We start from the raw sequence: 27,963 nt of genomic DNA on the forward strand, positions 1-27,963 counted from the left end.
GCCATTATTATGTGCATAAACATTTAAAAAAAGGGGTGCAGAATATAGACTTAATATTAAATTATAATTTTGGTTTCTGTCATTGTAAGATTGGTGGAGTTCGTTTTGTATGCCAAGGTGCCCCTGGTGGGTGTAGATTTCATTTAAAGACCAATGGAATTGTATAAAATAATCAAACTCCGTCCTACCGGGGCACCCGGCCATGTAAAACGAACAAACCCATTGAAAAGGCCGCTTCTTTTCTCCACAGCTTCACCAATCTGTCTTCCATCACCCCGTACACACGTCGCGTGTTGTTGTTGCTTTCCTCTTCGCCATCATTGTTTTGGTCTCACATGCTGAATGCTCATTGGCTATTGGCAGCAGTCCTTTCCCAATCGCGTTTTAGCACTGCTCATACTACAAGATGCATACCAAAATGTCTGACATGTCAGAAAATTATCTGGACATCCGACAGGGGTCAGGGTCTTCATTTATAAACCGTGCATACAAAGTATACCTCAAAATGTACGCGAGACAGATTTATAAACGTTTAACTTGACGTGAAAATATTCTCACCTCCCTGCAAACTTTAGACCATGCTTATGCACATCTGCTAGTGGTTGAAATAATTGCCAGTTGGCAAGTAATTAGTTTGTTTAGGGATATCATGAAAAGCTTATAAATACAAAACTAAAATCACGAAAACATATTAACAAGAATGCAACCATTTGCCATTAGTGAGAAGAGTGAAAGTCTGTGTTTTATTTTTTCAATCTAAAATAATTAGACATAGGAATCATAATTAGACATAGGAATCATATAATTAGATATAGGAATCATATAATTAGACATAGGAATCATATAATTAGACATAGGAATCATATAATTAGACATAGGAATCTTTTTCATATTTAATTTATTTTCATAACCATTGCAGAATATATTCCTCACCTTTTCTGGCCTTGATGGGTTCATATTCTCAAAGGAGCAATATAACAAATGACCATGAGTATACCTCATTTAATTGGACTGAGTAGCCTGGTAAATAGACAGGTTATATGTATTTCAAGTTTTGCAATATCATACAGTCGAATTTAACAACTGATATTTTACATTGAAGTAGGTCTATGTATCAAGTTTCAAGTTTTTATTGTCACGTGCACAAGTACAGTGAAATGCCTTTCTTGCTTGCTCTGTCCCAACTCAGTAATGAATATTAGTAGTAGGCCTACTAAGCAAAAAAGCCAAGTAGAACAAAAACACCAGAGAAATAGAACTGTACTATCATTGCATTTTTTTGAGTAGCCTGCCCTACAATGTTTCAGAATTCGCAGGCAGTCCATATTTAGGTTGGGGGAAAATCTATATAAAACATTGTTGAATTCAAACGTTCTGCTGACAGGTCCACAACTACTTGCCATTGTTTTTTTGTTCATTTCCCAGATACAGCATCAATTACTGCTAACGATTGAAACTTTTTCCAACACAGTAAAAAGACCGGTAGTTTATGTAAAATATTTGACATTATGGGTAAGCTACAGTATTGCTGTGCGTGCGATAGGAGCACAACATCATTGCCTATTTGATCTCAAAGCCAATACCAAGGAAAGACATATAAACCCAATAATCTATTGGTAAACTAAATATTGAACAACAATTTGTCTTTTGCACGCCATGGCCTAATAATGCTAATAGTTCCAATTTATACGGCAAATAAGGGCATTATTTTCACCATGAAATGTGAATGGAGGAGTTTTCCATGCGGAGTTTCAAAGCTTGTTAACTAACGCGTGCACAGTTTTATGACAGGTCTGGTTTATAAAGGGAAACGTACAGTACCAGTCAAAAGTTTGAACACACCTACTCATTCAAGGGTTTTTCTTTATTTTTACTATTTTCTATATTGTAGAGTAATATTGAAGACATCCAAACTATGAAATAACACATATGGAATCATGTAGTAACCAAAAAGTGTTAAACAAATCCAAAATATATTTGATATTTGAAATTTCTCAAAGTAGCCACCCTTTGCCTTGATGACAGGTTTGCACACTCTTGGCATTCTCTAAACCAGCTTCATGAAGTAGTCATCTGGAATGAATTTCAATTAACAGGTGTGCCTTGTTAAAAGTTAATTTGTGGAATTTCTTTCCTTAATGGATTAAAGACAATCAGTTGTGTTGTGACAATGTAGGGTTGGTATACAGAAGATAGTCATATTTGGTAAAAGACCAAGTCCATATTATGGCAAGAACATCTCAAATAAGCAAAGAGAAATGACAGTCCATCATTACTTTAAAACATGAAGGTCAGTCGATCTTGAAAATTTCAAGAACTTTGAAAGTTTTTTAATGTGCAGTCACATAAACCATCAAGCGATATGATGAAACTGGCTCTTATGAGGACCGCCACAGGAAAGGAAGACCCAGAGTTACCTCTGCTGCAGAGGATAAGTTCATTAGAGTTACCAGCCTCAGAAATTGCACCCCAAATAAATGCTTCACAGAGTTCAAGTAACAGACACATTTCAACATCAACTGTTCAAAGGAGACTGTGCGAATCAGGCCTTCATAGTTGAATTCTTGCAAAGAAACCACTACTAAAGGACACCAATAATAAGAAGAGACTTGCTTGGACCAAGAAACACAAGCAAGGGACATTAGACCGGTGGAAATCTGTCCTTTGGTCTGATGAGTCCAAAATTGAGAATTTTGGTTCCAACCGCCGTGTCTTTGTGAGACGCAGAGTAGGTGAACGGATTATCTCTGCTTGTGTGGTTCCCACCATGAAGCACGGAGGAGGAGGTGTGATGGTGTGGGGATGCTTTGCTGGTGACACTGTCTGTGATTTATTTAGAATTCCAGGCACACGTAACCAGCATGACTACCACAGCATTCTGCAGCAATACGCCATCCCATCTGGTTTGCGCTTAGTGGGACTGTCATTTGTTTTTCAACAGGACCATGATCCAAAACAAACCTCCAGGCTGTGTAAGGGCTATTTGACCAAGAAGGAGAGTGATGGAGTGCTGCATCAGATGACCTGGCCTCCACAATCACCCCCAATTGAAATGGTTTGGGATGAGTTGGACCGCAGAGTGAAGGAAAAGCAGCCAACAAGTGCTCAGCACATGTGGGAACTCCTTCAAGACGGTTGGAAAAGCATTCCAGGTGAAGCTGGTTGAGAGAATGCCAAGAGTGTGCAAAGCTGTCATCTAGGCAAAGGGTGGCTACTTTGAAGAATCTCAAATATAAAATATATTTTGATTTGTTTAACACTTTTTTGGTTACTCCATGCTTCCATATGTGTTATTTCATAGTTTTGATGTCTTCACTATTGTTCTACAATGTAGAAAATAGTAAAATAAAGAAAAACCCTTGAATGAGTAGGTGTGTCCAAACTTTGACTGGTACTGTATGTCATTATTTGTTGTACATGCGCAGAGTTTTCAGAAATGGCGGAGTCAGAAATGTATTGTGACAATGCAACAGTTAGGCTATAATTAAGGCGCGTCCCTGGAGAACGCAACAGCCATCATCTGTGCGTCCTTGACAACGTCATCCCGACGTACTGATCCTAGCCCAAGTTCATAGGCATTCACCCCTATCATGAACATTCTCTTGGACGGCAAAAACCTGGCGAATTCGTTGCAAAATCGTGTAGTGTATGCCTGGCATTAATGTCTATGAATTCTCATGGTTGTGCAAGACCATGATTGACCAATATTCTTTGGGATTTAAATCAATTAGCCAATAAGACTAGCTTGTGTTGAGTGCGTGAAAATCAATCGGATGAGCAATATGATTATAACCCACAGGATGATTATTTGATAATCATTAAACCCTTTATAAATTAATTACATTGGTTACCTATATCAATCAGCTGATTTTGAACTGTGAAATAAATATATTATCAAATCAAATCAAATTGTATTAATCACATGTGCGGAATACAACATTACTGTGAAATGCTTACATACAAGCCCTTAACCAACAATGCAGTTTAAGAAATAGTTAAGGAAATATTGAATAAATAAACTAAAGTGAAAAACTAAAACAAAAACGAACAAATAAAGTAACACAAGAAAAGTACATAACAGTAACGAGGCTATATACAGGCTGTACCGAGTCAATGCGCGGGGGTACAGGTTAGTCCAGGTCATTTGTAGTGACTATGCATAGATAATAAACAGGGAGTAGCAGCAGTGTAGATAGTCCGGGTGGCCATTTGATTCGTTGTTCAGCAGTCTTATGGCTTGGGGGTAGAAGCTGTTAAGGAGCCTTTTGGTCCTAGAATTGCGGTAGCAGAGCGAACAGTCAATGACTTGTGTGACTGTTTTCTCTGCTACCGCACGGTAAGCGGTACCGGAGCGCCAAGTCTAGGACCAAAAGGCTCCTTAACAGCTGTATGTGTAACTGTGATACAGTTATGTAATAACTAGATAATAAGCATGTAATAAAAAAATGAATCAATTTAAACAGTACAGTAGGGACAGTCAGAACTAATCAAATTGTTACCCACCTCCTTGCTATCGATTGGCCATTACAGTCAAGACCGGGAGTGGTTTGGAGGAAATGGGCCAATCAGGTAGTCAGATTTTGTCCGGGTCAGTTTTGTGGCTCCTCGCTCTGATGCGTGGGTTGGCTCTCAAACAATAGAAAGTGGTATGTACCATCATGGTCTCTACGATAGGTACATTTCCCTACGAAGTCAACATGATCTTTTCTACTTTGCATTTATAAAACACAGTTTCTTCGCGTGTGGATCAATATGTGTGGATGAATTCATCTGAAAACCTATCGTCAACTCAACTTCGCCCGTTGTACTGTCCGTTGCATTAGATTGTGCCCCCGGGATCTCTTTTTGAAGGGGAATTGTGCCTTGATCCTTCGCTGCTACCTTTGTAACGGGATTCATTTTGCCCCGGCTATGATAACCACAGCGTGGAATGAGGCTGGATATTTGAATTGATTGAAACAGCGAATTGCACTGTACTGCAGTAGAGATGACAAGAACATAGGAGGAATTGAACAAACATTTAAGGTAGGACATTTTCTCATGACTGAATTGTTTCATTCCAAACTTATGCCTAACAACAAGAACATTTGAGGATTCTGAAATGTAGTAAAGTTGCTACCATTTACTTTGCACAATTAACTGTTAAAATAGGCAACAGTCCATGCGCAACGGCTGGTCAACGACTATCTTTCTGTGTGGTAATACTAATTGAATACTGGTTGGCCATGATAAACCATCGATGTCTGTCCTAACTAACATTTGTAACCATCTAGCCAGGTGACAGGTGTGAGGAAAATATCATTCAGTGTTTTTAACTTGTCAGTTTGTTGTACAAATGGGGTTTTATTGGTGACATTATGCATACTGTACACACCGCAGAGAAAGAACACCTAGCTAGCTAACGTTACTTGTCTATGGTCGTGTTTTGAAATTAGACCGGGGGTAAGGGATCAAGGTTTCACATCTGCACGAACTCGCGTGGTAAATTAGGCGAGATGGTTAGCAAGCTGCATGCTAACTATCACACCACATTGTCATTTTGAAGGGTTGGTGTGAAAATACACATCGGGCATCTTGTCAATGCATTATCACAACACTGTATTTACATCTGTATCATACCCAGGTTAACATTGTCGTTATTTATTTGCTAGATAGCTAATGGACAATTTAGTGGACAATTTTTTCAACAAGAGCACGATAACGGCGATAACACCGGTTGTGCGCGAGCAAGCACGGGCACGGCAGTGATTTAATTTCCCCCACGAAGAATGCATTGACTTTTCGGTGAAGAAGGGTTAGGGTAGTCTTCGATCTAGCTTCAATTCGTTTCCAATGAAGTTGTCTACGGGGCATGGGGGAAGGGAAAGCCACATCCAGGGAAAATCATCTTGCAAGAAGCTTAGTGAAATCGGAATGTTTTTCTCGATCGTCTTGAGGTCATTTGGTGGAAAAAGCATCTTTATTTTACAGTGACTAAACACGAACCTGAATCACAACTCGAGTTCTGAGAATGAGATAGCTGTGGTTTGGGTGTTTAAAAAAAATTTCTTACCGTTTTTAAAGACAACCTCCAGAGCTTTTTGAACTTTTACTGTTGAAAAGCGATATCTCAAGTACAACTACAGTAAAGTACACACACTAAAGGGTAAAAAACGTTTTCAGCAAAATAGTGTTTTTTAGACACAACTGCAAACTTAGGAGTAGGGCATTCGAGGAGTTGGTCTGAAGGGAATCGTGATGTCATCGGCCTTCTACCTTGCTTGAGGAACAATAGAGAACAAAAGAGGAAAGGCCCACCCCCACTATGTCATGACTTACCTGGACCACCTATTGAGATGTGCCTTTTGTTAAGTAAATCAGTTGTTACATGAGGTGAAAAGGAGCTGAACTACCACTTTAAGTTATTATGACTTGCCTAGTTAAATAAAGGTAAATAATATATCTTTTTTAATTATACAAATATGTATGGTTTTTTGCAAGCTGTACATTTAAGGATGTATAAGCCTTTTATTATGATGGATTGTCAGGTCATTTATTTATGTCTCTTGTACCATAATATCAGCCAACATGACATGACATAGAACGACAGTCCTATTTGATGCCTGTTCAGCATCTGTGTGTATACCCCAAGGTGGCAAGGAGCGCCGGGTCCTGCATTTGTCAGCGAGCACTTGCTTGTCATTTAAATCTGTCAATCAAATCTGTCAATGCTTAAAGGAAAAGCTTAATCTAGTGTTTATAATACAGTAAAAGGTTAGATTATACCTGAACCCTCTATTTTCATGATATGCCATATTGCAAACATTTCCACTGGTTAGCTTTTTGAAAAGAAGCCCTTGAAATGAAAAGTTTCCTTTGCTTACAGTGGGTTTTAAACAACAACGAATTCAGAAGGAGAAGTTCTGACCCATTTATTTTAAAAGCTCAGAAATGTGCAGGGGATTGTGGGAAGGTGAGCGGCTAGAACCCTCCTAGTGGAGCAGAAGGTAAACTTGAGTTCTGCTGTACTTTATGCAAAAGCAAAGCAAAGCTTTGGAGCGAAGTATTGTCAAGAGGAGGCGCCTCTGATCAAAACCCACTGTTAGGTTCAGATCACCTCTAGATAATCGATCATGATAGCAATGGTTATCTAGTCTGGGAAACCCGACCCTAAGCTAGAAAACTGGTACTATGGTACATTGCCGGAAGCAGACTAATGGTTATCTGATAAAAATGATCTCATAAAAGTCTATCCTATCTCTAGAAGCAGACTGTCTATGAACCACTGCATGGATATGCCTTGTTGCTGTTCTTGTTGTTGTCATTATTGTTGTTTTCTATGAGTAGCAGTGTTGGTCAGGCAGGAAGCTCAGCTACTATAGCAGGGGTCCTCAACCTTTTCAGCCTGGGACCCAAGCTAATGAAAACATGCAACTATATGTAAATATGTAAATAAAAACAATAACAATGAAATACCCATATAAATAGCAATTCAGTCCTAATGAGAGGTGTGTGACTGGTTGAAGGTTCAACAAGCAGGTCTATTCTGGGATCAGTTTTTAACAGTACAACACTGAGGTCATGCTCAGCATTCAGTCTGTTTCTGTACTTGTTGTTAAGTATTCCAGAGTTCAGAACCCTGACTCACATAGGTATGTGGTGCCAAACTGGATCACAACATCTACTGCTTTCTCCGGCATGCAGGAGACTGCTTCCTGCTGTAGATGAGCAACCCAGAAGAGCAACTCAGTTTATTCCAGTTCAGAAAGAAATGACTACTTGTATTTTAACAGCAACAGTTCCAACCTAGACTAGTTTTCAACAATCATTTCTACAGTAAGATAGACAGTAGGCCTGATAATTTTTCATCCTCTTATGTACTGTTACATAGGGCTGCACTAGCAGTAGCTAGCTAATGTGCTTTGGCTAACATTAGCTAGCTAGCTATTAGCTGTTTACAAGGGGATTGTTTGAAAGAGAAACTCACATCTACTTCTATGAGAGATAGTACTCCTTATTTCTACTTATCATCATCACCTGTTATAAAATGACAACTTACTTTTCCACTGTCGAAGCACTGTTTCCTGAATCATTCTGCCCTGTTCTGAAAGAACTCCCTGACCCTGGGTTTACATGCTGTGGATGTTTGGTCGACATTTCTTCATTTTGAGAGACTCATCACTAAGCACTTCTCCTCACAAAACACGTTGTGGGCGCTCCTCGTTATTTCTCCAAGGTTGATTGAAAGCCGTCGCTGTATTTGCGTTTCATGACGATTGAGCTCAGTCAGAACTTGTGGCCAGCTTGAGTCCATTTGATGACAGTGGTGAGTGGTGGCGAGTGGGTAAAGTCAGTGGCTGATGCCGTGTTCATAACAACTGGGAAAATTTGCTCCAGCTCAGAATTCCAACTCGGGAACTCTGGCCTCTCTCTAGAGCTCAGACTTTCCAACCTGAAGATCACTGACGTCATGATTTGACCCTGTATTTTTTCGAGTTCCCAGTTGTTTCGAACGTGGCATGACAGTGCATCATCTGCTGAACGACGGTGCTGCAAAATTTGGGCCACGGAGTGATCTTCAAGAAAACTGCAGAAAAAATATCTGCATTTCCCTCCCACTCGCGCTGCTGCCATGAGCAGAGATACCGCTGTTAAACAGAGGGCACTGAACAGAGAGGGCACTGAACAGAGAGGGAACTGAACAGAGAGGGAACTGAACAGAGAGGGAACTGAACAGAGAGGGCACTGAACAGAGAGGGAACTGAACAGAGAGGGAACTGAACAGAGAGGGCACTGAACAGAGAGGGAACTGAACAGAGAGGGAACTGAACAGAGAGGGAACTGAACAGAGAGGGAACTGAACAGAGAGGGCACTGAACAGAGAGGGCACTGAACAGAGGGCACTGAACAGAGAGGGAACTGAACAGAGAGGACACTGAACAGAGAGGACACTGAACAGAGAGGGCACTGAACAGAGAGGGCACTGAACAGAGAGGGAACTGAACAGAGAGGGAACTGAACAGAGAGGGCACTGAACAGAGAGGGCACTGAACAGAGAGGGAACTGAACAGAGAGGGCACTGAACAGAGAGGGCACTGAACAGAGAGGGCACTGAACAGAGAGGGCACTGAACAGAGAGAGCACTGAACAGAGAGGACACTGAACAGAGAGGGCACTGAACAGAGAGGGCACTGAACAGAGAGGGTACTGAACAGAGAGGGAACTGAACAGAGAGGGCACTGAACAGAGAGGGCACTGAACAGAGAGGGAACTGAACAGAGAGGACACTGAACAGAGAGGACACTGAACAGAGAGGGCACTGAACAGAGAGGGCACTGAACAGAGGGCACTGAACAGAGAGGGAACTGAACAGAGAGGGCACTGAACAGAGAGGGAACTGAACAGAGAGGGCACTGAACAGAGAGGGCACTGAACAGAGAGGGCACTGAACAGAGAGGACACTGAACAGAGAGGGCACTGAACAGAGAGGGAACTGAACAGAGAGGGCACTGAACAGAGAGGGCACTGAACAGAGAGGGAACTGAACAGAGAGGGAACTGAACAGAGAGGGCACTGAACAGAGAGGGCACTGAACAGAGAGGGCACTGAACAGAGAGGACACTGAACAGAGAGGGCACTGAACAGAGAGGGAACTGAACAGAGAGGGAACTGAACAGAGAGGACACTGAACAGAGAGGACACTGAACAGAGAGAGCACTGAACAGAGAGGGCACTGAACAGAGAGGGCACTGAACAGAGAGGGCACTGAACAGAGAGGGCACTGAACAGAGAGGGCACTGAACAGAGAGGACACTGAACAGAGAGGGAACTGAACAGAGAGGGAACTGAACAGAGAGGACACTGAACAGAGAGGACACTGAACAGAGAGAGCACTGAACAGAGAGGGCACTGAACAGAGAGGGCACTGAACAGAGAGGGCACTGAACAGAGAGGGCACTGAACAGAGAGGGAACTGAACAGAGAGGGAACTGAACAGAGAGGGAACTGAACAGAGAGGGAACTGAACAGAGAGGGAACTGAACAGAGAGGGAACTGAACAGAGAGGGAACTGAACAGAGAGGGAACTGAACAGAGAGGGCACTGAACAGAGAGGGCACTGAACAGAGAGGGCACTGAACAGAGAGGGCACTGAACAGAGAGGGAACTGAACAGAGAGGGAACTGAACAGAGAGGGCACTGAACAGAGAGGGCACTGAACAGAGAGGACACTGAACAGAGAGGGCACTGAACAGAGAGCGCAGATGCACTTGGCCAAATCAATTCCTGTAATTCATTAAATAATTATAAATTTACTCTGACATGTCGCGACCCTCCATTAACATATCTGGAGTGGGTTCATCAACTAGGCTGACCTCGGCGTCTTGCAGCTGTTGAGTTTATCAGTCCTAAGCAATGGAGACATAAACTCAAAATCACTCCGTTAAAGCATTTAGGAGATAAATGTAGGGGCTTTCTCTCTCTCTCTCTCTCTCTCTCTCTCTCTCTCTCTCTCTCTCTCTCTCTCTCTCTTTCTCTCTCTCTCTCTTTCTCTTTCTCTCTCTCAGTCACACACACACACATCTCCTCGTACTTTCCCTACACACACACACACACACACACACACACACACACACACACACACACACACACACACACACACACACACACACACACACACACACACATCTCCTCATACTGTCCCTAGACACACACACACACTCATCTCCTCGTACTGTCCCCACACACACACACACACACACACACACACACACACACACACACACACACACACACACACACACACACACACACACACACACACACACCTACAGACGCTCTGCTAGCTGTGGTCCAGTCCACCCATGGCCCTGTCCCAAACCACTTTAGAAGTCTGTCCTTGTTATCTTTGAAGTGTGGACTTATCGCCCAAGTGGGATTTCGTTATCTTCTGGATTTGTGTTATCTTCCCTTTACACACTTGCTGTGAACCGAAACAGGCCCGGTGGAGAGAATCACAGATCCAGATGGGGGAGAGGAGAGGAGAAGGTGGACAGAAATAGCCTATTGCCCAGTCTTCCAGGCCTTTTTTCCCTATACTTCCCTTTGTGTAAGTTCTACCTAAGCCTACACTGTTTTTACGGTAAGTTACTACAGCCAGTTGGTTACCTGTTACTGTAAAGAAAAAGGTACTTACATTCCAAAGATACTTTGGTTTAACAGTACATTACTGTAAACATTACAGTAGTATATTCTTTATATTATAGAAATAATGTCAGTAGAAGTGTCATGTCTGCAGTCTTGCTCAGTTAGGATAGTAATAAAGTAATAGCTGCATTTCTTATTCCTCTCTTGTGAGATGTTCACTTGTAAAAGTGCTTTGGCATCACTCAGTCTCATCCAGAGGCTTTCTTCTCTCCTTTCCTCTCTCTTCTGTTTGTTGTGGTTGCTTTGATCTGTTGCCAGCCTGTAGCCTTCTCTGCTGCCTGCCTGGTGAATCTATCTCTCTCTGCTGCCTGCCTGGTGAATCTATCTCTCTCTTCTGCCTGCCTGGTGAATCTATCTCTCTCTGCTGCCTGCCTGGTGAATCTATCTCTCTCTGCTGCCTGCCTGGTGAATCTATCTCTCTCTGCTGCCTGCCTGGTGAATCTATCTCTCTCTTCTGCCTGCCTGGTGAATCTATCTCTCTCTGCTGCCTGCCTGGTGAATCTATCTCTCTCTGCTGCCTGCCTGGTGAATCTATCTCTCTCTGCTGCCTGCCTGGTGAATCTATCTCTCTCTGCTGCCTGCCTGGTGAATCTATCTCTCTCTTCTGCCTGCCTGGTGAATCTATCTCTCTCTGCTGCCTGCCTGGTGAATCTATCTCTCTCTGCTGCCTGCCTGGTGAATCTATCTCTCTCTGCTGCCTGCCTGGTGAATCTATCTCTCTCTGCTGCCTGCCTGGTGAATCTATCTCTCTCTGCTGCCTGCCTGGTGAATCTATCTCTCTCTTCTGCCTGCCTGGTGAATCTATCTCTCTCTGCTGCCTGCCTGGTGAATCTATCTCTCTCTTCTCCCTGCCTGGTGAATCTATCTCTCTCTGCTGCCTGCCTGGTGAATCTATGTCTCTCTGCTGCCTGCCTGGTGAATCTATGTCTCTCTGCTGCCTGCCTGGTGAATCTATCTCTCTCTGCTGCCTGCCTGGTGAATCTATCTCTCTCTGCTGCCTGCCTGGTGAATCTATCTCTCTCTTCTGCCTGCCTGGTGAATCTATCTCTCTCTGCTGCCTGCCTGGTGAATCTATCTCTCTCTTCTGCCTGCCTGGTGAATCTATGTCTCTCTGCTGCCTGCCTGGTGAATCTATCTCTCTCTGCTGCCTGCCTGGTGAATCTATCTCTCTCTGCTGCCTGCCTGGTGAATCTATCTCTCTCTTCTGCCTGCCTGGTGAATCTATGTCTCTCTGCTGCCTGCCTGGTGAATCTATCTCTCTCTGCTGCCTGCCTGGTGAATCTATCTCTCTCTTCTGCCTGCCTGGTGAATCTATCTCTCTCTGCTGCCTGCCTGGTGAATCTATCTCTCTCTGCTGCCTGCCTGGTGAATCTATCTCTCTCTGCTGCCTGCCTGGTGAATCTATGTCTCTCTGCTGCCTGCCTGGTGAATCTATCTCTCTCTGCTGCCTGCCTGGTGAATCTATCTCTCTCTTCTGCCTGCCTGGTGAATCTATCTCTCTCTTCTGCCTGCCTGGTGAATCTATCTCTCTCTGCTGCCTGCCTGGTGAATCTATCTCTCTCTTCTGCCTGCCTGGTGAATCTATCTCTCTCTGCTGCCTGCCTGGTGAATCTATCTCTCTCTGCTGCCTGCCTGGTGTATCTATCTCTCTCTGCTGCCTGCAGAAGAAGTGGAGAGAGGCAAGGGATGTATGGCACGGAGAGACAGAGAGAGAGAAAGAGAGGGGGAGAGAGAGAGACAGAGATGGGGGAGAGAGAGAGAGAGAAAGACAGAGAGACAGAGTGACAGAGAGAGAGAGAGAGAGAGACACAGAGACAGAGAGGGGGAGAGAGAGAGACAGAGAGGGGGAGAGAGAGAGACAGAGAGAGGGAGAGAGAGACAGAGAGAGAGAAAGAGAGAGACAGAGTGACAGAGACAGAGAGATAGAGACACAGAGACAGAGGGGGAGAGAGAGAGACAGAGAGAGGGAGAGAGAGAGACAGAGAGAGGGAGAGAGACAGAGAGAGGGAGAGAAAGGCAGAGAGAGACAGAGAGACAGAGACAGAGGGGGAGAGAGAGAGACAGAGAGAGAGGAAGACAGAGAGAGACAGAGAGATAGAGACACAGAGACAGAGGGGGAGAGAGAGAGAGACAGAGAGAGGGAGAGAAAGGCAGAGAGAGACAGAGAGACAGAGACAGAGGGGGAGAGAGAGAGACAGAGAGATAGAGAGAGACAGAGGGGGAGACAGAGAGATAGAGATACATAGACAGAGGGGGAGACAGAGAGAGACTAAATATAAAAAATATTAAACAATTAGAGAGTGTCATTTCCCCAAATTTGAAACCCTTATTCAAGGTTTCAAAGACCTCTCTGATGTGAGTAGGCTACCCGTCCTGTTGGGGGAGGACGCAGAGAGCTGTGGGTTGGCAGCGCACTACATTGCTGCCTAACATAAGATGAGAGACAGTGTCTGACAGACCAACATGTCCTCTATGCTTATTGTTACTGTTCAATGTATGGTTATTTTGACCCTTGATTATTGTTGTTGTTGTTGTCCCATTGACAATATTGATTATTATTATTTTAGTATTGTAAATATCCAAAGTAAGCTTTGGCAATATGTACATTGTTACGTCATGCCAATAAAGCAAATTAAATTGAATTGAGAGAGAGAGAGAGACACACACAGGGAGAGCGAGAGAGACACACACAGGGAGAGAGAGGGAGCGAGAGAGACACACACACACACACAGAGAGAGAGAGAGAGAGACAGAGAGAGAGAGAGAGAGAGAGAGAGAGACACACAGAGAGAGACAGACAGAGAGAGGGAGAGAGAGAGACACACACACACAGAGAGAGAGACAGAGGGAGAGGGAGAGAGAGAGAGACACACAGAGAGAGAGGGAGAGAGAGAGACACACACAGAGAGAGAGAGACAGAGAGAGAGGGAGAGAGAGAGAGACACACACACACAGAGAGAGAGAGAGTAGACAGGGAGAAAAAGAGGGAGATATATGAGATTGGTTAGAAAAACTGGAAAAGGAGCATGTGGAGAGAGAGGACAGTAAAACGAAGCCAAGGGTTGTGTGTGTGAATCCCCAAAGGTGTACCTGCTATTTTGTCTGTCTGTCTGTCTGTCTGTCTGTCTGTCTGTCTGTCTGTCTGTCTGTCTGTCTGTCTGTCTGTCTGTCTGTCTGTCTGTCTGTCTGTCTGTCTGTCTGTCTGTCTGTCTGTCTGTCTGTCTGTCTGTATAGATTCTATATGTCCCAGCTGTTTGGTGGCAGTGGAGGGCAGAGGCGTCACACACTGGGGCCATTGTTCCTCCTCTGCCTGCCCTGCTGGGCTCAGGGCTCCATAATGCTGCCTCTGTCCTGATCCTGTCTCACTGACTGACTGGTTCCCCTTGTGTATCACCACCCTTCATCCCTGTCCTCTGTCTTTCTCCCACCCCCACCCCCCACCTCCCCCAGAGCCTCTTCTCTCTTCCTACTGCCCCTCTTTTTCTTTCTGTCTGTAATCTCTCTCCCTCCCTCGCACTTTCTTTCTCTCCCCAACCCCCCTCTCTGTCTCCCTCTCTCTCAGGGGGGAGAGGGCATTGACCGGGTCAGTCAGTGAGTTGACAGGATGCATCTGAAATACAGTACGTCTGTGCCTCTCTGTCTCACCCCTGGACTAGTCCCATTGGAGCAGAAGTGCCCCCCATTCACAACAGGCAGACAGAGTCTGGATGGGAACCTAACCCTGCCCTCTCTCACCCCATCATTCATCTTTCCAACCCTTTTTAACCCAGATTGTTCTCTCACTTCTCTTTCCCTCCCTCTCTCCCTCCTTCTGTCTTCCTCTCTCTACAGTAGACAGCAGGTGCTCACAGTATGATCTCTTTCTGTCTCTCTCCTCCCTGTCTCCCTGTCTCTCTCCTCTCCTCCCTGTCTCTCTCCTCCCTGTCTCCCTGTCTCTCTCCTCTCCTCCCTGTCTCTCTCCTCTCCTCCCTGTCTCTCTCCTCCCTGTCTCCCTGTCTCTCTCCTCTCCTCCCTGTCTCCCTGTCTCTCTCCTCCCTCCTCCCTGTCTCTCTCCTCCCTCTCCTCCCTGTCTCTCTCCTCCCTGTCTCCCTGTCTCTCTCCTCTCCTCCCTGTCTCTCTCCTCTCCTCCCTGTCTCTCTCCTCCCTGTCTCCCTGTCTCTCTCCTCCCTGTCTCCCTGTCTCTCTCCTCTTCTCCCTGTCTCTCTCCTCTCCTCCCTGTCTCTCTCCTCCCTGTCTCCCTCTCTCTCTTTGCCTCAATAAGGTTAAGGATAAACCAAAGACGCTCTCTGTCTCTCTCTCTGTCTCTCTCTCTGTCTCTCTCTCTGTCTCTCTCTCTGTCTCTCTCTCTGTCTCCCTCCTCATCTCCGCCCTCCTTCCTTCCCTCTTTCCATGGTGTGTAAACTGTAAACTGCAGGTGTTCTGTGTTTGATATCTCTGTAATGGTAGACCTGATGGTGCAGGGAAGTCTCAGAATCGTAAGAGGTAATGTGTTGTTTGGAAGCCTCACCACCTCTAGTAACCGTATGTACTTCAAATCAAATCAAATGTATTTATAAAGCCCTTCTTACATCAGCTGATGTCACAAAGTGCTGTGCAGAAACCCAGCCTAAAACCCCAAACGGCAAGCAATGCAGGTGTAGAAGCACGGTGGCTAGGAAAAACTCCCTAGAAAGGCCAGAACCTAGGAAGAAACCTAGAGAGGAACCAGGCTATGAGGGGTGGCCAGTCCTCTTCTGGCTGTGCCGGGTGGAGATTGTAACAGAACATGGCCAAGATGTTGAAATGTTCATAAATGACCAGCATTGTCAAATAATAATAATCATAGTAGTTGTCGAGGGTGCAACAAGTCAGTAACACAAGAGTAAGTGTCAGTTGGCTTTTTCATAGCCGATCTTTGAGAGTATCTCTACTGCTCCTGCTGTCTCTAGAGAGTTGAAAACAGCAGGTCTGGGACAGGTAGCACGTCCGGTGAACAGGTCAGGGTTCCAGCAGGTCTGGGACAGGTAGCACGTCCGGCGAACAGGTCAGGGTTCCATAACTGCAGGCAGAACAGTTACTTCAACTGCCTACAGGGGGAATGGAAGTCTGCTGTGTAGTAACAGGGTAACCAGGCTAACAGGTTACTTATACACAATAACCACCAGTAACCTAGTTTGTTTGTGGAAGTGCTTCTCCTAGGTAGGCTGTGCTGTGTCTGTGAACGTAAAGAGTTCAGGGAGACCCTGAGGACTACAATCAGTCAGCCAGTAATCAGTAGTACATCATCAGCCCTGGAACCAGAGCTGCCTGTCTGTTGCATGGTTGGCCTGCTCCTTTCTCTCCGTCTCTCTCTCCAGGCAAGGACCCGAGCACTGTGACACAATGGGGTCAGGTAAGGTAGGGAGACTGTGTGTGTGTGTGTGTGCGTGCAGGCAGGAGGCCCCTCCTGCGGTGTCGTGTGTTTGTTTGGATGGTAAACGTAGTCTGATACTTTACACAGCACAATGCAGCAGCTTGAGTCCCCCTCAGCGTCCACTGGATACTGTGTCTTTGTGCAGATTCCTTTGTGGTCATATTATCTAACCAGGTGAATTTGATCAAGAGGGACCATAGATTTTAGCTGGTTTTGAGGCGTCTGCTCTGCTCCTCTCTTAGACTATAGATGAATCAAACAGGACCAAACTTACATCAAAGTGATTCATAGGCAACAATACATTACAGCGGCATGCGGGCTTGTGTTTGTTTCAGTACATGTTTCTTTCTGTGTAATAGATTTGAATATGCAAAGTTACCTAAAGCACAGAGACTCGGCAGCTGACAAACACCTTTGTCTGTCTCTCTGTCTATGCAAGATGCGATCACTGGCTGCACGACAAGCCTCATCTCTCTCTCTCAAAATTCAATTTCAATTTAAGGGCTTTATTGGAAACATATGTTAACATTGCCAAATCAAGTGAACTAGATAAACAAAAGTGAAAGAAACAATAAAAATGAACAGTAAATATTATACTCACAGAAGTTCCAAAAGAATAAAGACATGTCAAATGTCATATTATGTGCAAATAGTTAAAGTACAAAAGGGAAAATAAATCAACATAAATATGTGTTGTATTTACATCGGTGTTTGTTCTGCACTGGTTGACCTTTTCTTTTGGCAGCAGGTCACACATCTTGCTGCTGTGATGGCACACTGGCATTTCAACTAATGGAATTCTTTGTGGATCTGCGTAATCTGAGGGAAATACAATAAGTGCACAAAGCGAGACCCAAATGCAGACACAGGAGTCAGATGTTTGAGCTGCAATATTTATTATACCAGAGGGATAGGCCAAAGGCAAGACGGGGACAGGCGAGAGTTCATAAACCAGGTCAGAGTCCAAACAATTACCAGGCGATAGGCAGTCTCGAGGTCAGAACAGGCAGAGTGGTCAGGCAGGCGGATTCAGTGTCAGGACAGGCAGAGTGGTCAGGCAGGCGGAAACGGTGTCAGGACAGGCAGAGTGGTCAGGCAGGCGGAAACGGTGTCAGGACAGGCAGAGTGGGCAGGCAGGCGGAAACGGTGTCAGGATAGGCAGAGTGGTCAGGCAGGCGGAAACGGTGTCAGGACAGGCAGAGTGGTCAGGCAGGCTGATTCAGTGTCAGGATAGGCAGGCTCGAGGTCAGAACAGGCAGAGTGGTCAGGCAGGCGGATTTGGTGTCAGGACAGGCAGAGTGGTCAGGCAGGCGGATTCAGTGTCAGGATAGGCAGAGTGGTCAGGCAGGCGGAAACGGTGTCAGGATAGGCAAGTGTCAAAACCAGGAGGACTAGGAAAAAACAGAGACTGGGAAAAATAGGGGCTAGGAAAACCAAAGACTAGGAAAACCAGAGACTAGGAAAACCAAAGACTAGGAAAACCAGAGACTAGGAAAACCAGAGACTAGGAAAACCAGAGACTAGGAAAACCAGAGACTAGGAAAACCAGAGACTAGGAAAACCAGAGACTAGGAAAACCGCTGGTTGACTTGGCAAAATAAGACAAACTGGCACAGAGAAACAGGAAACGGATAAATACACCAGGGACTAATAGGGAAAACAGGTGACACCTGGAGGTGGGTGTAGATATCACAAAGACAGGTGAAACAGATCAGGGCATGACGAATACGTGTCTCTAATATGGTCATACATTGGGCAGGAGGTTAGGAAGTGCAGCTCAGTTTCCACCTCATTTTGTGGACAGTGTGCACATAGACTGTCTTCTCTTTAGAGCCAGGTCGGCCTATGGTGGCCTTTCTCAATAGCAAGACTATGCTCACTGAGTCTACATAGTCAAAGCTTTCCTTAAGTTTGGGTCAATCACAGTGGTCAGGTATTCTGCCACTGTGTACTCTCTGTTTAGGGCCAAATAGCGTTCTAGTTTGCTCTGTTTTTTGTTAATTCTTTCCAATGTGCCAAGTAATTATCTTTTTGTTTTCTCATGATTTGGTTGAGTGTAATTGTGTTGCTGTCCTGGGGCTCTGTGGGGTGTGTTTGTGAACAGAGCCCCAGGACCAGCTTGCTTAGAGGACTCTTCTTCAGGTTCATCTCTCTGTAGGTGATGGCTTTGTTACGGAATGTTTGGGAATCACTTCCTTTTAGGTGGTTGTAGAATTTAATGTCTCTTTTATGGATTTTGATAATTAGTGGGTATCGGCCTAATTCTGCACTGCATGCAGTATTTGGTGTTTTACATTGTACACAGAGGATATTTTTTGCTAAATTCTGCATGCGGAGTCTCCATTTGGTGTTTGTCCCATTTTGTGAATTCTTGGTTGGTGAGCGGAACCCAGACCTTACAACCATAAAGGGTAATGGGTTCTATAACTGATTCAAGTATTTTTAGCCAGATCCTAATTGGTATGTCAAATTTTATGTTCCTTTTGATGGCATAGAATGCCCTTCTTGCCTTGTCTCTAAGATAGTTCACAGCTTTGTGGAAGTTACCTGTGGTGCTGATGTTTAGGCTGAGGTATGTATCGTTTTTTGTGTGCTCTAGGGCAACAGTGTCTAGATGAAATTTGTATTTGTGGTCCTGGCAACTGGACCTTTGTTGGGACACCATTATTTTTGTCTTACTGAGATTTACTGTCAGGGCCCAGGTCTGACAGAATCTGTGCAGAAGATATAGGTGCTGCTATAGGCCCTCCTTGGTTGGTGACAGAAGCACCAGATCATCAGCAAACAGTAGATATTTGACTTCAGATTCTAGTAGGGTGATGCTGGGTGCTACAGATTGTTCTAGTGCCCTCGCCAATTCGTTGATATAAATGTTGAAGAAGGTAGGGCTTAAGCTGCATCCTTGTCTCACCCCAAGGCCCTGTGAAAAGAAATGTGTGTTGTTTGCCTATTTTAATCGCACACTTGTTGTTTGTGTACATGGATTTTATAATGTCGTATGTTTTCCCCCAACACCACTTTCCATCAATCAGTATAGCAGACCCTCATGCCAAATTGAGTCAAAAGCTTTTTTGAAATCAACAAAGTATGAGAAGACTTTGCCTTTGTTTTGATTTGCTTGTTTGTCAATAAGGGTGTGCAGGGTGAATACGTGGTCTGTCGTACGGTCATTTGGTAAAAGGCCAATTTGACATTTGCACCAGTACATTGTTTTCACTGAGGAAATATACAAGTCTGCTGTTAATGATAATGCAGAGGATTTTCCCAAGGTTGCTGTTGACGCATATCCCACGGTAGTTATTGGGGTCAAATTTGTTTCCACTTTTGTGGATTGGGGTGATCAGTCCTTGGTTCCAAATATTGGGGAAGATGCCAGAGCTAAGGATGATGTTAAAGAGTTTAAGTATAGCCAATTGGAATTTGTGGTCTGTATATTTTATAATTTCATTGAGGATATCATCAACACAACAGGCCTTTTTGGGTTGGAGAGTTTGTATTTTGTCCTGTAGCTCATTCAAGGTAATTGGAGAATCCAGTGGGTTCTGGTAGTCTTTAATAGTTGATTCTAAGATTTGTATTTGATCATGTATATGTTTTTGCTGTTTGTTCTTTGTTATAGGGCTCAAAAAATTGAAGAAGTGGTTTACCCATACAGTGAGGGAAAAAGTATTTGATCCCCTGATGATTTTGTACGTTTGCCCACTGACAAAGAAATTATCAGTCTATAATTTTAATGGTAGGTTTATTTGAACAGTGAGAGACAGAATATATATATTTTTTAAACGCATGTCAAAAATGTTATAAATTGATTTGCATTTTAATGAGGGAAATAAGTATTTGACCCTCTCTCAATCAGAAAGATTTCTGGCTCCCAGGTGTCTTTTATACAGGTAACGAGCTGAGATTAGCGGCACACTCTTAAAGGGGAGTGCTCCTAATCTCAGCTTGTTACCTGTATAAAAGACACCTGTCCACAGAACCAATCAATCAATCAGATTCCAAACTCCCCACCATGGCCAAGACCAAAGAGCTCTCCAAGGATGTCAGGGACAAGATTGTAGACCTACACAAGGCTGGAATGGACTACAATACCATCGCCAAGCAGCTTGGTGAGAAGGTGACAACAGTTGGTGCGATTATTCGCAAATGTAAGAAACACAAAAGAACTGTCAATCTCCCTCGGCCTGGGGCTCCATGCAATATCTCGGCAATGATCATGAGAACGGTGAGGAATCAGCCCAGAACTACACGGGAGGATCTTGTCAATGATCTCAAGGCAGCTGGGACCATAGTCACCAAGAAAACAATTGGTAACTCACTACGCAGTGAAGGACTGAAATCCTGCAGCGCCCGCAAGGTCCCCCTGCTCAAGAAAGCACATATACATGCCCGTCTGAAGTTTGCCAATGAACATCTGAATGATTCAGAGGACAACTGGGTGAAAGTGTTGTGGTCAGATGAGACTAAAATGGAGCTCTTTGGCTTCAACTCAACTCGCTGTGTTTGGAGGAGGAGGAATGCTGCCTATGACCCCAAGAACACCATCCCCACCGTCAAACATGGAGGTGGAAACATTATGCTTTGGGGGTGTTTTTCTGCTAAGGGGACAGGACAACTTCACCGGATCAAAGGGATGATGGACGGGGCCATATACCATCAAATCTTGTGTGAGAACCTCCTTCCCTCAGCCAGGGCATTGAAAATGGGTCGTGGATGGGTATTCCAGCATGACAATGACCCAAAATACACGGCCAAGGCAACAAAGGAGTGGCTCAAGAAGAAGCACATTAAGGTCCTGGAGTGGCCTAGCCAGTCTCCAGACCTTAATCCCATAGAAAATCTGTGGAGGGAGCTGAAGGTTCGAGTTGCCAAACGTCAGCCTCGAAACCTTAATGACTTGGAGAAGATCTGCAAAGAGGAGTGGGACAAAATCCCTCCTGAGATGTGTGCAAACCTGGTGGCCAACTACAAGAAATGTCTGACCTCTGTGATTGCCAACAAGGGTTTTGCCACCAAGTACTAAGTCATGTTTTGCAGAGGGGTCAAATACTTATTTCCCTCATTAAATTGCAAATCATTTTATAACATTTTTGACATGTGTTTTTCTGGATTTTGTTGTTGTTATTCTGTCTCTCACATTTCAAATAAACCTACCATTAAAATTATAGACTGATTATTTCTTTGTCAGTGGGCAAACGTACAAAATCAGCAGGGGATCAAATACTTTTCCGTTTTGGATAGATAACTCTTCGTGTTGTTTGTTTAGTGTTTTTCAATTTTCCCAGAAGTGGTTAGTCTATGGATTCTTCAATTACATTGAGCTGATTTCTAACGTGCTGTTCCTTTTTTTTCCGTAGTGTATTTCTGTATTGTTTTAGTGATTCATCATAGTGAAGGCGTAGACTCAGGTTTTCTGGGTCTATATGTTTTTGGTTGGATAGGTTTATAATTTTATTTCCTAGGTTTTTGCATTCTTTATCAAACCATTTGTCATTGTTGTTAATTTTCTTCAGCTTTCTGTTTAATTTTTTTGGGATTTGATAGTGAAGCTGAGAGGTCAAATATACTGTTTAGGTTTTCTACTGACAAGTTTATACCTTTCCTATTTCAGTGAAACGTTTTGTCCAGGAAGTTGTCTAAAAGGGATTGAATTTGTTGTTGCTTAACTGTTTTTTGGTAGGTTTCCACACTACTTTCCTTCCATCTATAGCATTTCTTAATATTACTCAGTTCCTTTGGCTTTGATGCCTCATGATTGAGTATTGCTCTGTTCAAGTAGACTGTGATTTTGCTGTGGTCTGATAGGGGTGTCAGTGGGCTGATTGTGAACGCTTTCAGAGACTCTGGGTTGAGGTCAGTGATAAAGCAGTCTACAGTGCTACTGCCAAGAGATGAGCTATAGGTGTAGCTACCATAGGAGTCCCCTCGAAGCCTACCATTGACTATGTTCATACGCAGCGTGCGACAGAGCTCCAGGAGTTTTGATCCGTTTTTGTTGGTTATGTTGTCGTAGTTGTGCCTAGGGCGGATATGTGGGAGGGAATGCTGTCACCTCCAGGTTCTGCATTTAAGTCGCCACAGACTAGTACATGTCTCTGGGCCTGGAAATGATTGATTTCCCCCTCCAAGATGGAGAAGCTGTCTTCATTAAAGTATGTGGATTCTCTCTCTCTCTCTCTCTCTCTCTCTCTCTCTCTCTCTCTCATTCTCTCTCTCTCACTCACACACACACTCTCTCTGATGGTGGTGGCATTGAGGTGGAACGCCCTGATACCCTGGTCTCCGTGGTGATGTGTGTTGATTGATGGAGGGGCAGAGTGGTGGGAGGTGAGGTGTGTTAATCACGCCCGGGCGGTTCAATCCCCCGCGTCACCATTCAGATGCCTGTATTCAATTACAGCCACAGAGGAGCGTATGAGCATTTTCATAAGCACCGTTATTCCTGTATTTATCCCCCTCAGATGGAGGGAGTCTGAGAAGAGTAAGAGAACAAGATAGTAGAGGATGAAGGGAGAGGAAGGAAGGAAAATAAAAGCGATGCATAGCAAAGAAAATAGTGAGGTTAGAATGAGTAAGAGAAAGTGAGGGATGAAGGGCGAGAGGTAGGAAGAGATACTGTAGTGAGAAAAAAAGAAAAGGAAAGGAAGTAGCCGTTTAGCATCTCAATGTGTTTGACCCCAATCCCTCAGCAGGATGCCACACACACACACACACACACACACACACACACACACACACACACACACACACACACACACACACACACACACACACACACACACACACACACACACACACACTACTGCCTGCCATTTAGAAGCCAATATTTGGCTGTTTTAATTACATCTCACTGTGAGGAGGTGTCTCTCGTTGGATTTACATGCGGCCAGGCTCAGCCCAGACACAGCCCTGTATCAATTTGGTTTGGAACGGGGCCCGGCCCAGGCAGACACACCCTCCCACCCTGGCATCCCGGATGGGCAGACAGGCAGCAGAGGCAGGCCAGGCTCCACTCTCCTCCGTTGTCCTTTATGTTTTCACAGGAAATTCCAGCCAGCCAACCACCAAAGCCTCTGCTTAGAAACATATAATGCATACTGTAAATGTCAATTACTGGTTCCAACAGTATTAGCAATTCATATCAGTTCATGGAATACACAGGGGCGTGATAGCACCGGTTTAGAGTAGAGGTTACACAGAGGGTAAAGGGGATTCTATGGCACTTAGGAGTTGTACGAAAATAGGTGGAATAGATAGAAAATATCTGCAGAGCCAGGAGGAGAAAATATCTGCAGAGCCAGGAGGAGAGGAGGAGAAGAGGAGGAGAAGGATAAGGAGGAGGAAGAGAGGAGGTAGTTCACAGGAAGTTTAGAATGATTAAACGCTCCTCTAGCAGGCAGGCAGGGCCAGGAGGAGAGGAGGAGGAGAAGGATAAGGAGGAGGAAGAGAGGAAGTAGTTCACAGGAAGTTTAGAATGATTAAACGCTCCTCTAGCAGGCAGGCAGGGCCAGGAGGAGAGGAGGAGGAGAAGGATAAGGAGGAGGAAGAGAGGAAGTAGTTCACAGGAAGTTTAGAATGATTAAACGCTCCTCTAGCAGGCAGGCAGGGCCAGAGGAGCTGCCGGGGAGGTGTGGCGACAGTTGATTTGATTTTGGGTTTCTATTTCTGTAGAGGTTTCTTTAGGGTCGCGGTGCCACTGCAGTATAGCCTATAGTTAAGGAAGTGTACACTATCTTGAGGAGTATCTTAAGGGCAGGGCAGATACTGTAAGACGGTGTTGCTAAGACAAGGGCTCCCCTTATGCAAGCTTCTTCTTCAATTTATAGACTCCATGCCTACAAACCCGGTGTGAGTGTGTACCATTACATACGTGCAATAGAGGATGAAATCAAAACAGTGATGTTCTGTAGCATAAACATCACAGCCATTTAGCATTTCAGAATTGTTGTTGTTGTTGTTGTCCTGGTCTCTGTAATACATTGGATTCAACTTCATAGAATAGCTAGTGAATCTGATGTATTGCCAATGAGGGCCCATGTGGCCAGGCAGCCAGTGGACTTTGACTGGCTGTGACTGACTGACTGACCGACTGTGACTGGGGACCATCATCCACTCCAGAGCCACAGAAAATCACAGAGCTAAGCCTACCGCTGTTGGCGTCTGGATGAGAGTTGGTGCTAAAGCAGTCAATGCCAGTCAATGGAGAGAGCACTAACCGCTAACCACATGGACTCAGTGCAGCAGTAAGGTAAACTGAGTTCAATTGAGTTGAAGCTACTTGTTATTGTTTTGTGGATGCCTGTACAGGGGTCAGATTAGCTTGAAGAAATCTGCATTTTAAACCATTTCACCTGCGTGAACCCTAACCCTTCAAAAGACTGATCAGGAACGTGCAACTATAGTTTTTCTTCACACAAAATACATTTGTCATAAAATAGTTTTAATCAGATGATAACACAAGTGCAACAATATTTGGCTAGCAGCCACACAAGTAAATTAGCTTACAATGAAAAAGTAAAGTATTTTTATGCATGGCCATCAGATTTGTCATGTTTATCATAGAAAGAATGTAGCCAGCTGCATTTCCTAATGTTTTGCTTGAAGTTAATCTTGCATTTTTAAAAACTACACTGGAGAAAAGTAGTGGAGGAAAGTACATCAGTCAGAGTGCTGTCTGCTGATTGGATGCTGTTCGGGAATGCAGGAATCAGATTTATCAAGACGATAGGAAATATTTGTCATCCAAGTGGAAAAGCTTTTATTCATGATCTGAAGCGAACCGTGACTGAAGCCGTATATAAATGAAAATATGAAGCATTTTAGATGTGTGTTGTTGGGTTTTTTTGGCGTGAAAAATGCTGAATTCTGCATTAATGCGACCCCTGCTGTAGGATTATTAGACATTGAGATCAAGGGTTTCCCCTCCCTTGTTTTTTCTGATGGGTATTGTGTTGACAAGGAAGTTTGCTGTGCGTCAGTTTCACATGGATTTGTTTGTGTGGTTGAATCCCAGCAGGTGTTCCAAACCATCTCTTTCACTCTTTAGATTCTGTTCTATGGTACTACATTCAAATTCAAAATATGCAAGCCTTTCTCACACGCACACACACACACACACACACACACACACACACACACACACACACACACACACACACACACACACACACACACACACACACACACACACACACACACACATGAACACACACACGCACACGCACACACACATGCACACACACTCACATACACGATACACACACGCACGCACTCACAAGCAAAGGTGTTGGAATGTGAGGACTGTGAAGCTGACAGATGGATTGCAGCAGTATAATCAGTCTTCTGCTCGGGAGGTTATTTTATTCAAGAGCAAGTGCCGTTCCTACAGCGAAGCAAGGGAGCGTGGAGAGGAAAGAGCAGAAGAGAAGGGAGGAGGAGGGGTAAGAGGCGCTATGCCATTCCGATCTTTTTATTAGGTCAGTGTTCCGATTGATCCCAACCTTTCCCTCTGCGGGCAGCTGTCCGGAATCCTGCTCCGAGACACCGAGCATGGTGACTTTTTGGCTTCTGTGCTCCGAGCCACACGGGCACGGCAGCTTCTGGCAATTGTGTGCGTGTGTGCATGTTGGGGTGTGTGTGTTTGACTGGTATGACCTATTACAGTGAGGCCAGGCGGTTTCTCTCACAACTAAAGTAAGGCTTTTAGCACAGGGAAATGGAATGGAATTGTCCAGTTTGGGAACATTTTGGCTTCCTAGTAGATTACAACGGCAACACAAAGAAACAACAACACAACATCTTCTTTCTGCATTCAAGCAGCCCTTCGCAGCTGATTCTGACCGGGCCAAAGACATTACAAGAGTGATAGGTATGTATAATGCACCTGTGTTGTACTTACTGCAGACGGATGGACTTCCAGCGCTACAGAGAGCTACTTAGCAGTGACAGCCCATCACAGGAGTACCACGCTACAGACAAGCCCCCTTTATGAGAGTCAAGCAAGTGTGCATATTTTTATCTCTTTGTAAGAAAACATTATAGCATAGATAATGTCTGAGCCATGTTTACATATTGATTTCAAACGCATATTGCACTTCCTTTTGGTGTTATTGTTGATGAGTAATCGTGTGTCTTCATTTAAAGCTGCAATATGTAACTTTTTGGGAGACCGAACCAAATTTACATAGAAATGTGTGTTATAGATCTGTAATTCTCATTGAAATCATGTCTAAAAAGCGGTAGATCTGTTCTATGTCAATAAATCAATCAAATGTATTATAAAGTCCTTCTTACATCAGCTGATGTCACAAAGTGCTGTACAGAAACCCAGCCTAAAACCCCAAACAGCAAGCAATGCAGGTGTAGAAGCACGGTGGCTAGGAAAAACTCCCTAGAAAGGCCAGAACCTAGGAAGAAACCTGAGAGGAACCAGGCTATGAGGGGTGGCCAGTCCTCTTCTGGATGTGCCGGGTGGAGATTATAACAGAACATGGCCAAGATGTTCAAATGTTCATAGATGACCAGCAGGGTCAAATAATAATAATCACAGTGGTTGTAGAGGGTGCAACAGGTCAGCACTTCAGGAGTAAATGTCAGTTGGCTTTTCATAGCCGAGCATTCTATGTGCACTGTTTCAATGCTTCCTGTTCTTAAGTTTCGCTTTTTGCGTCTTTTACTTTCGGGTTTTGTACACCAGCTTGTACAACAGCTGAAAATACAATATTTTTGGTTATGGAAAATATATTTCACAATGATTCTCTACACCAGCCTTTCTTAAAGTATTGGTTGGGTCGCGACCCACATATTAATGGTGGGTTGCGACGTGTCAGAGTAAATGTATAATTATTTAATGAATTACTGGAATTGATTTGGCCAAGTGCATCTGCCCTCTCTGTTCAGTGCCCTCTCTGTTCAGTGCCCTCTCTGTTCAGTGCCCTCTCTGTTCAGTGCCCTCTCTGTTCAGTGCCCTCTCTGTTCAGTTCCCTCTCTGTTCAGTTCCCTCTCTGTTCAGTTCCCTCTCTGTTCAGTGCCCTCTCTGTTCAGTGCCCTCTCTGTTCAGTGCCCTCTCTGTTCAGTGCCCTCTCTGTTCAGTTCCCTCTCTGTTCAGTGCCCTCTCTGTTCAGTGCCCTCTCTGTTCAGTGCCCTCTCTGTTCAGTGCCCTCTCTGTTCAGTTCCCTCTCTGTTCAGTGCCCTCTCTGTTCAGTGCCCTCTCTGTTCAGTGCCCTCTCTGTTCAGTGCCCTCTGTTTAACAGCGGTATCTCTGCTCATGGCAGCAGCGCGAGTGGGAGGGAAATGCAGATATTTTTTCTGCAGTTTTCTTGAAGATCACTCCGTGGCCCAAATTTTGCAGCACCGTCGTTCAGCAGATGATGCACTGTCATGCCACG

The 27,963-nt window shown here is 44.5% G+C and overlaps 1 protein-coding gene across 1 annotated transcript in view; it reads left to right on the top strand.

The window, feature by feature from the left end:
• The first annotated feature begins 4,598 nt into the window (after nt 1–4,598).
• LOC106607959 (WASP family member 1) overlaps nt 4,599–27,963 on the top strand; it is a 206,068-nt gene continuing 182,703 nt past the window's right edge. The window contains 1 exon segment of the mRNA XM_014205484.2: nt 4,599–5,025. The gene's annotated coding sequence lies outside the window, so the exon portion shown is untranslated.

This window comes from Salmo salar, chromosome ssa06 (genome assembly GCF_905237065.1).
Source record: "Salmo salar chromosome ssa06, Ssal_v3.1, whole genome shotgun sequence".
Taxonomy (NCBI): Eukaryota; Metazoa; Chordata; class Actinopteri; order Salmoniformes; family Salmonidae; genus Salmo; species Salmo salar.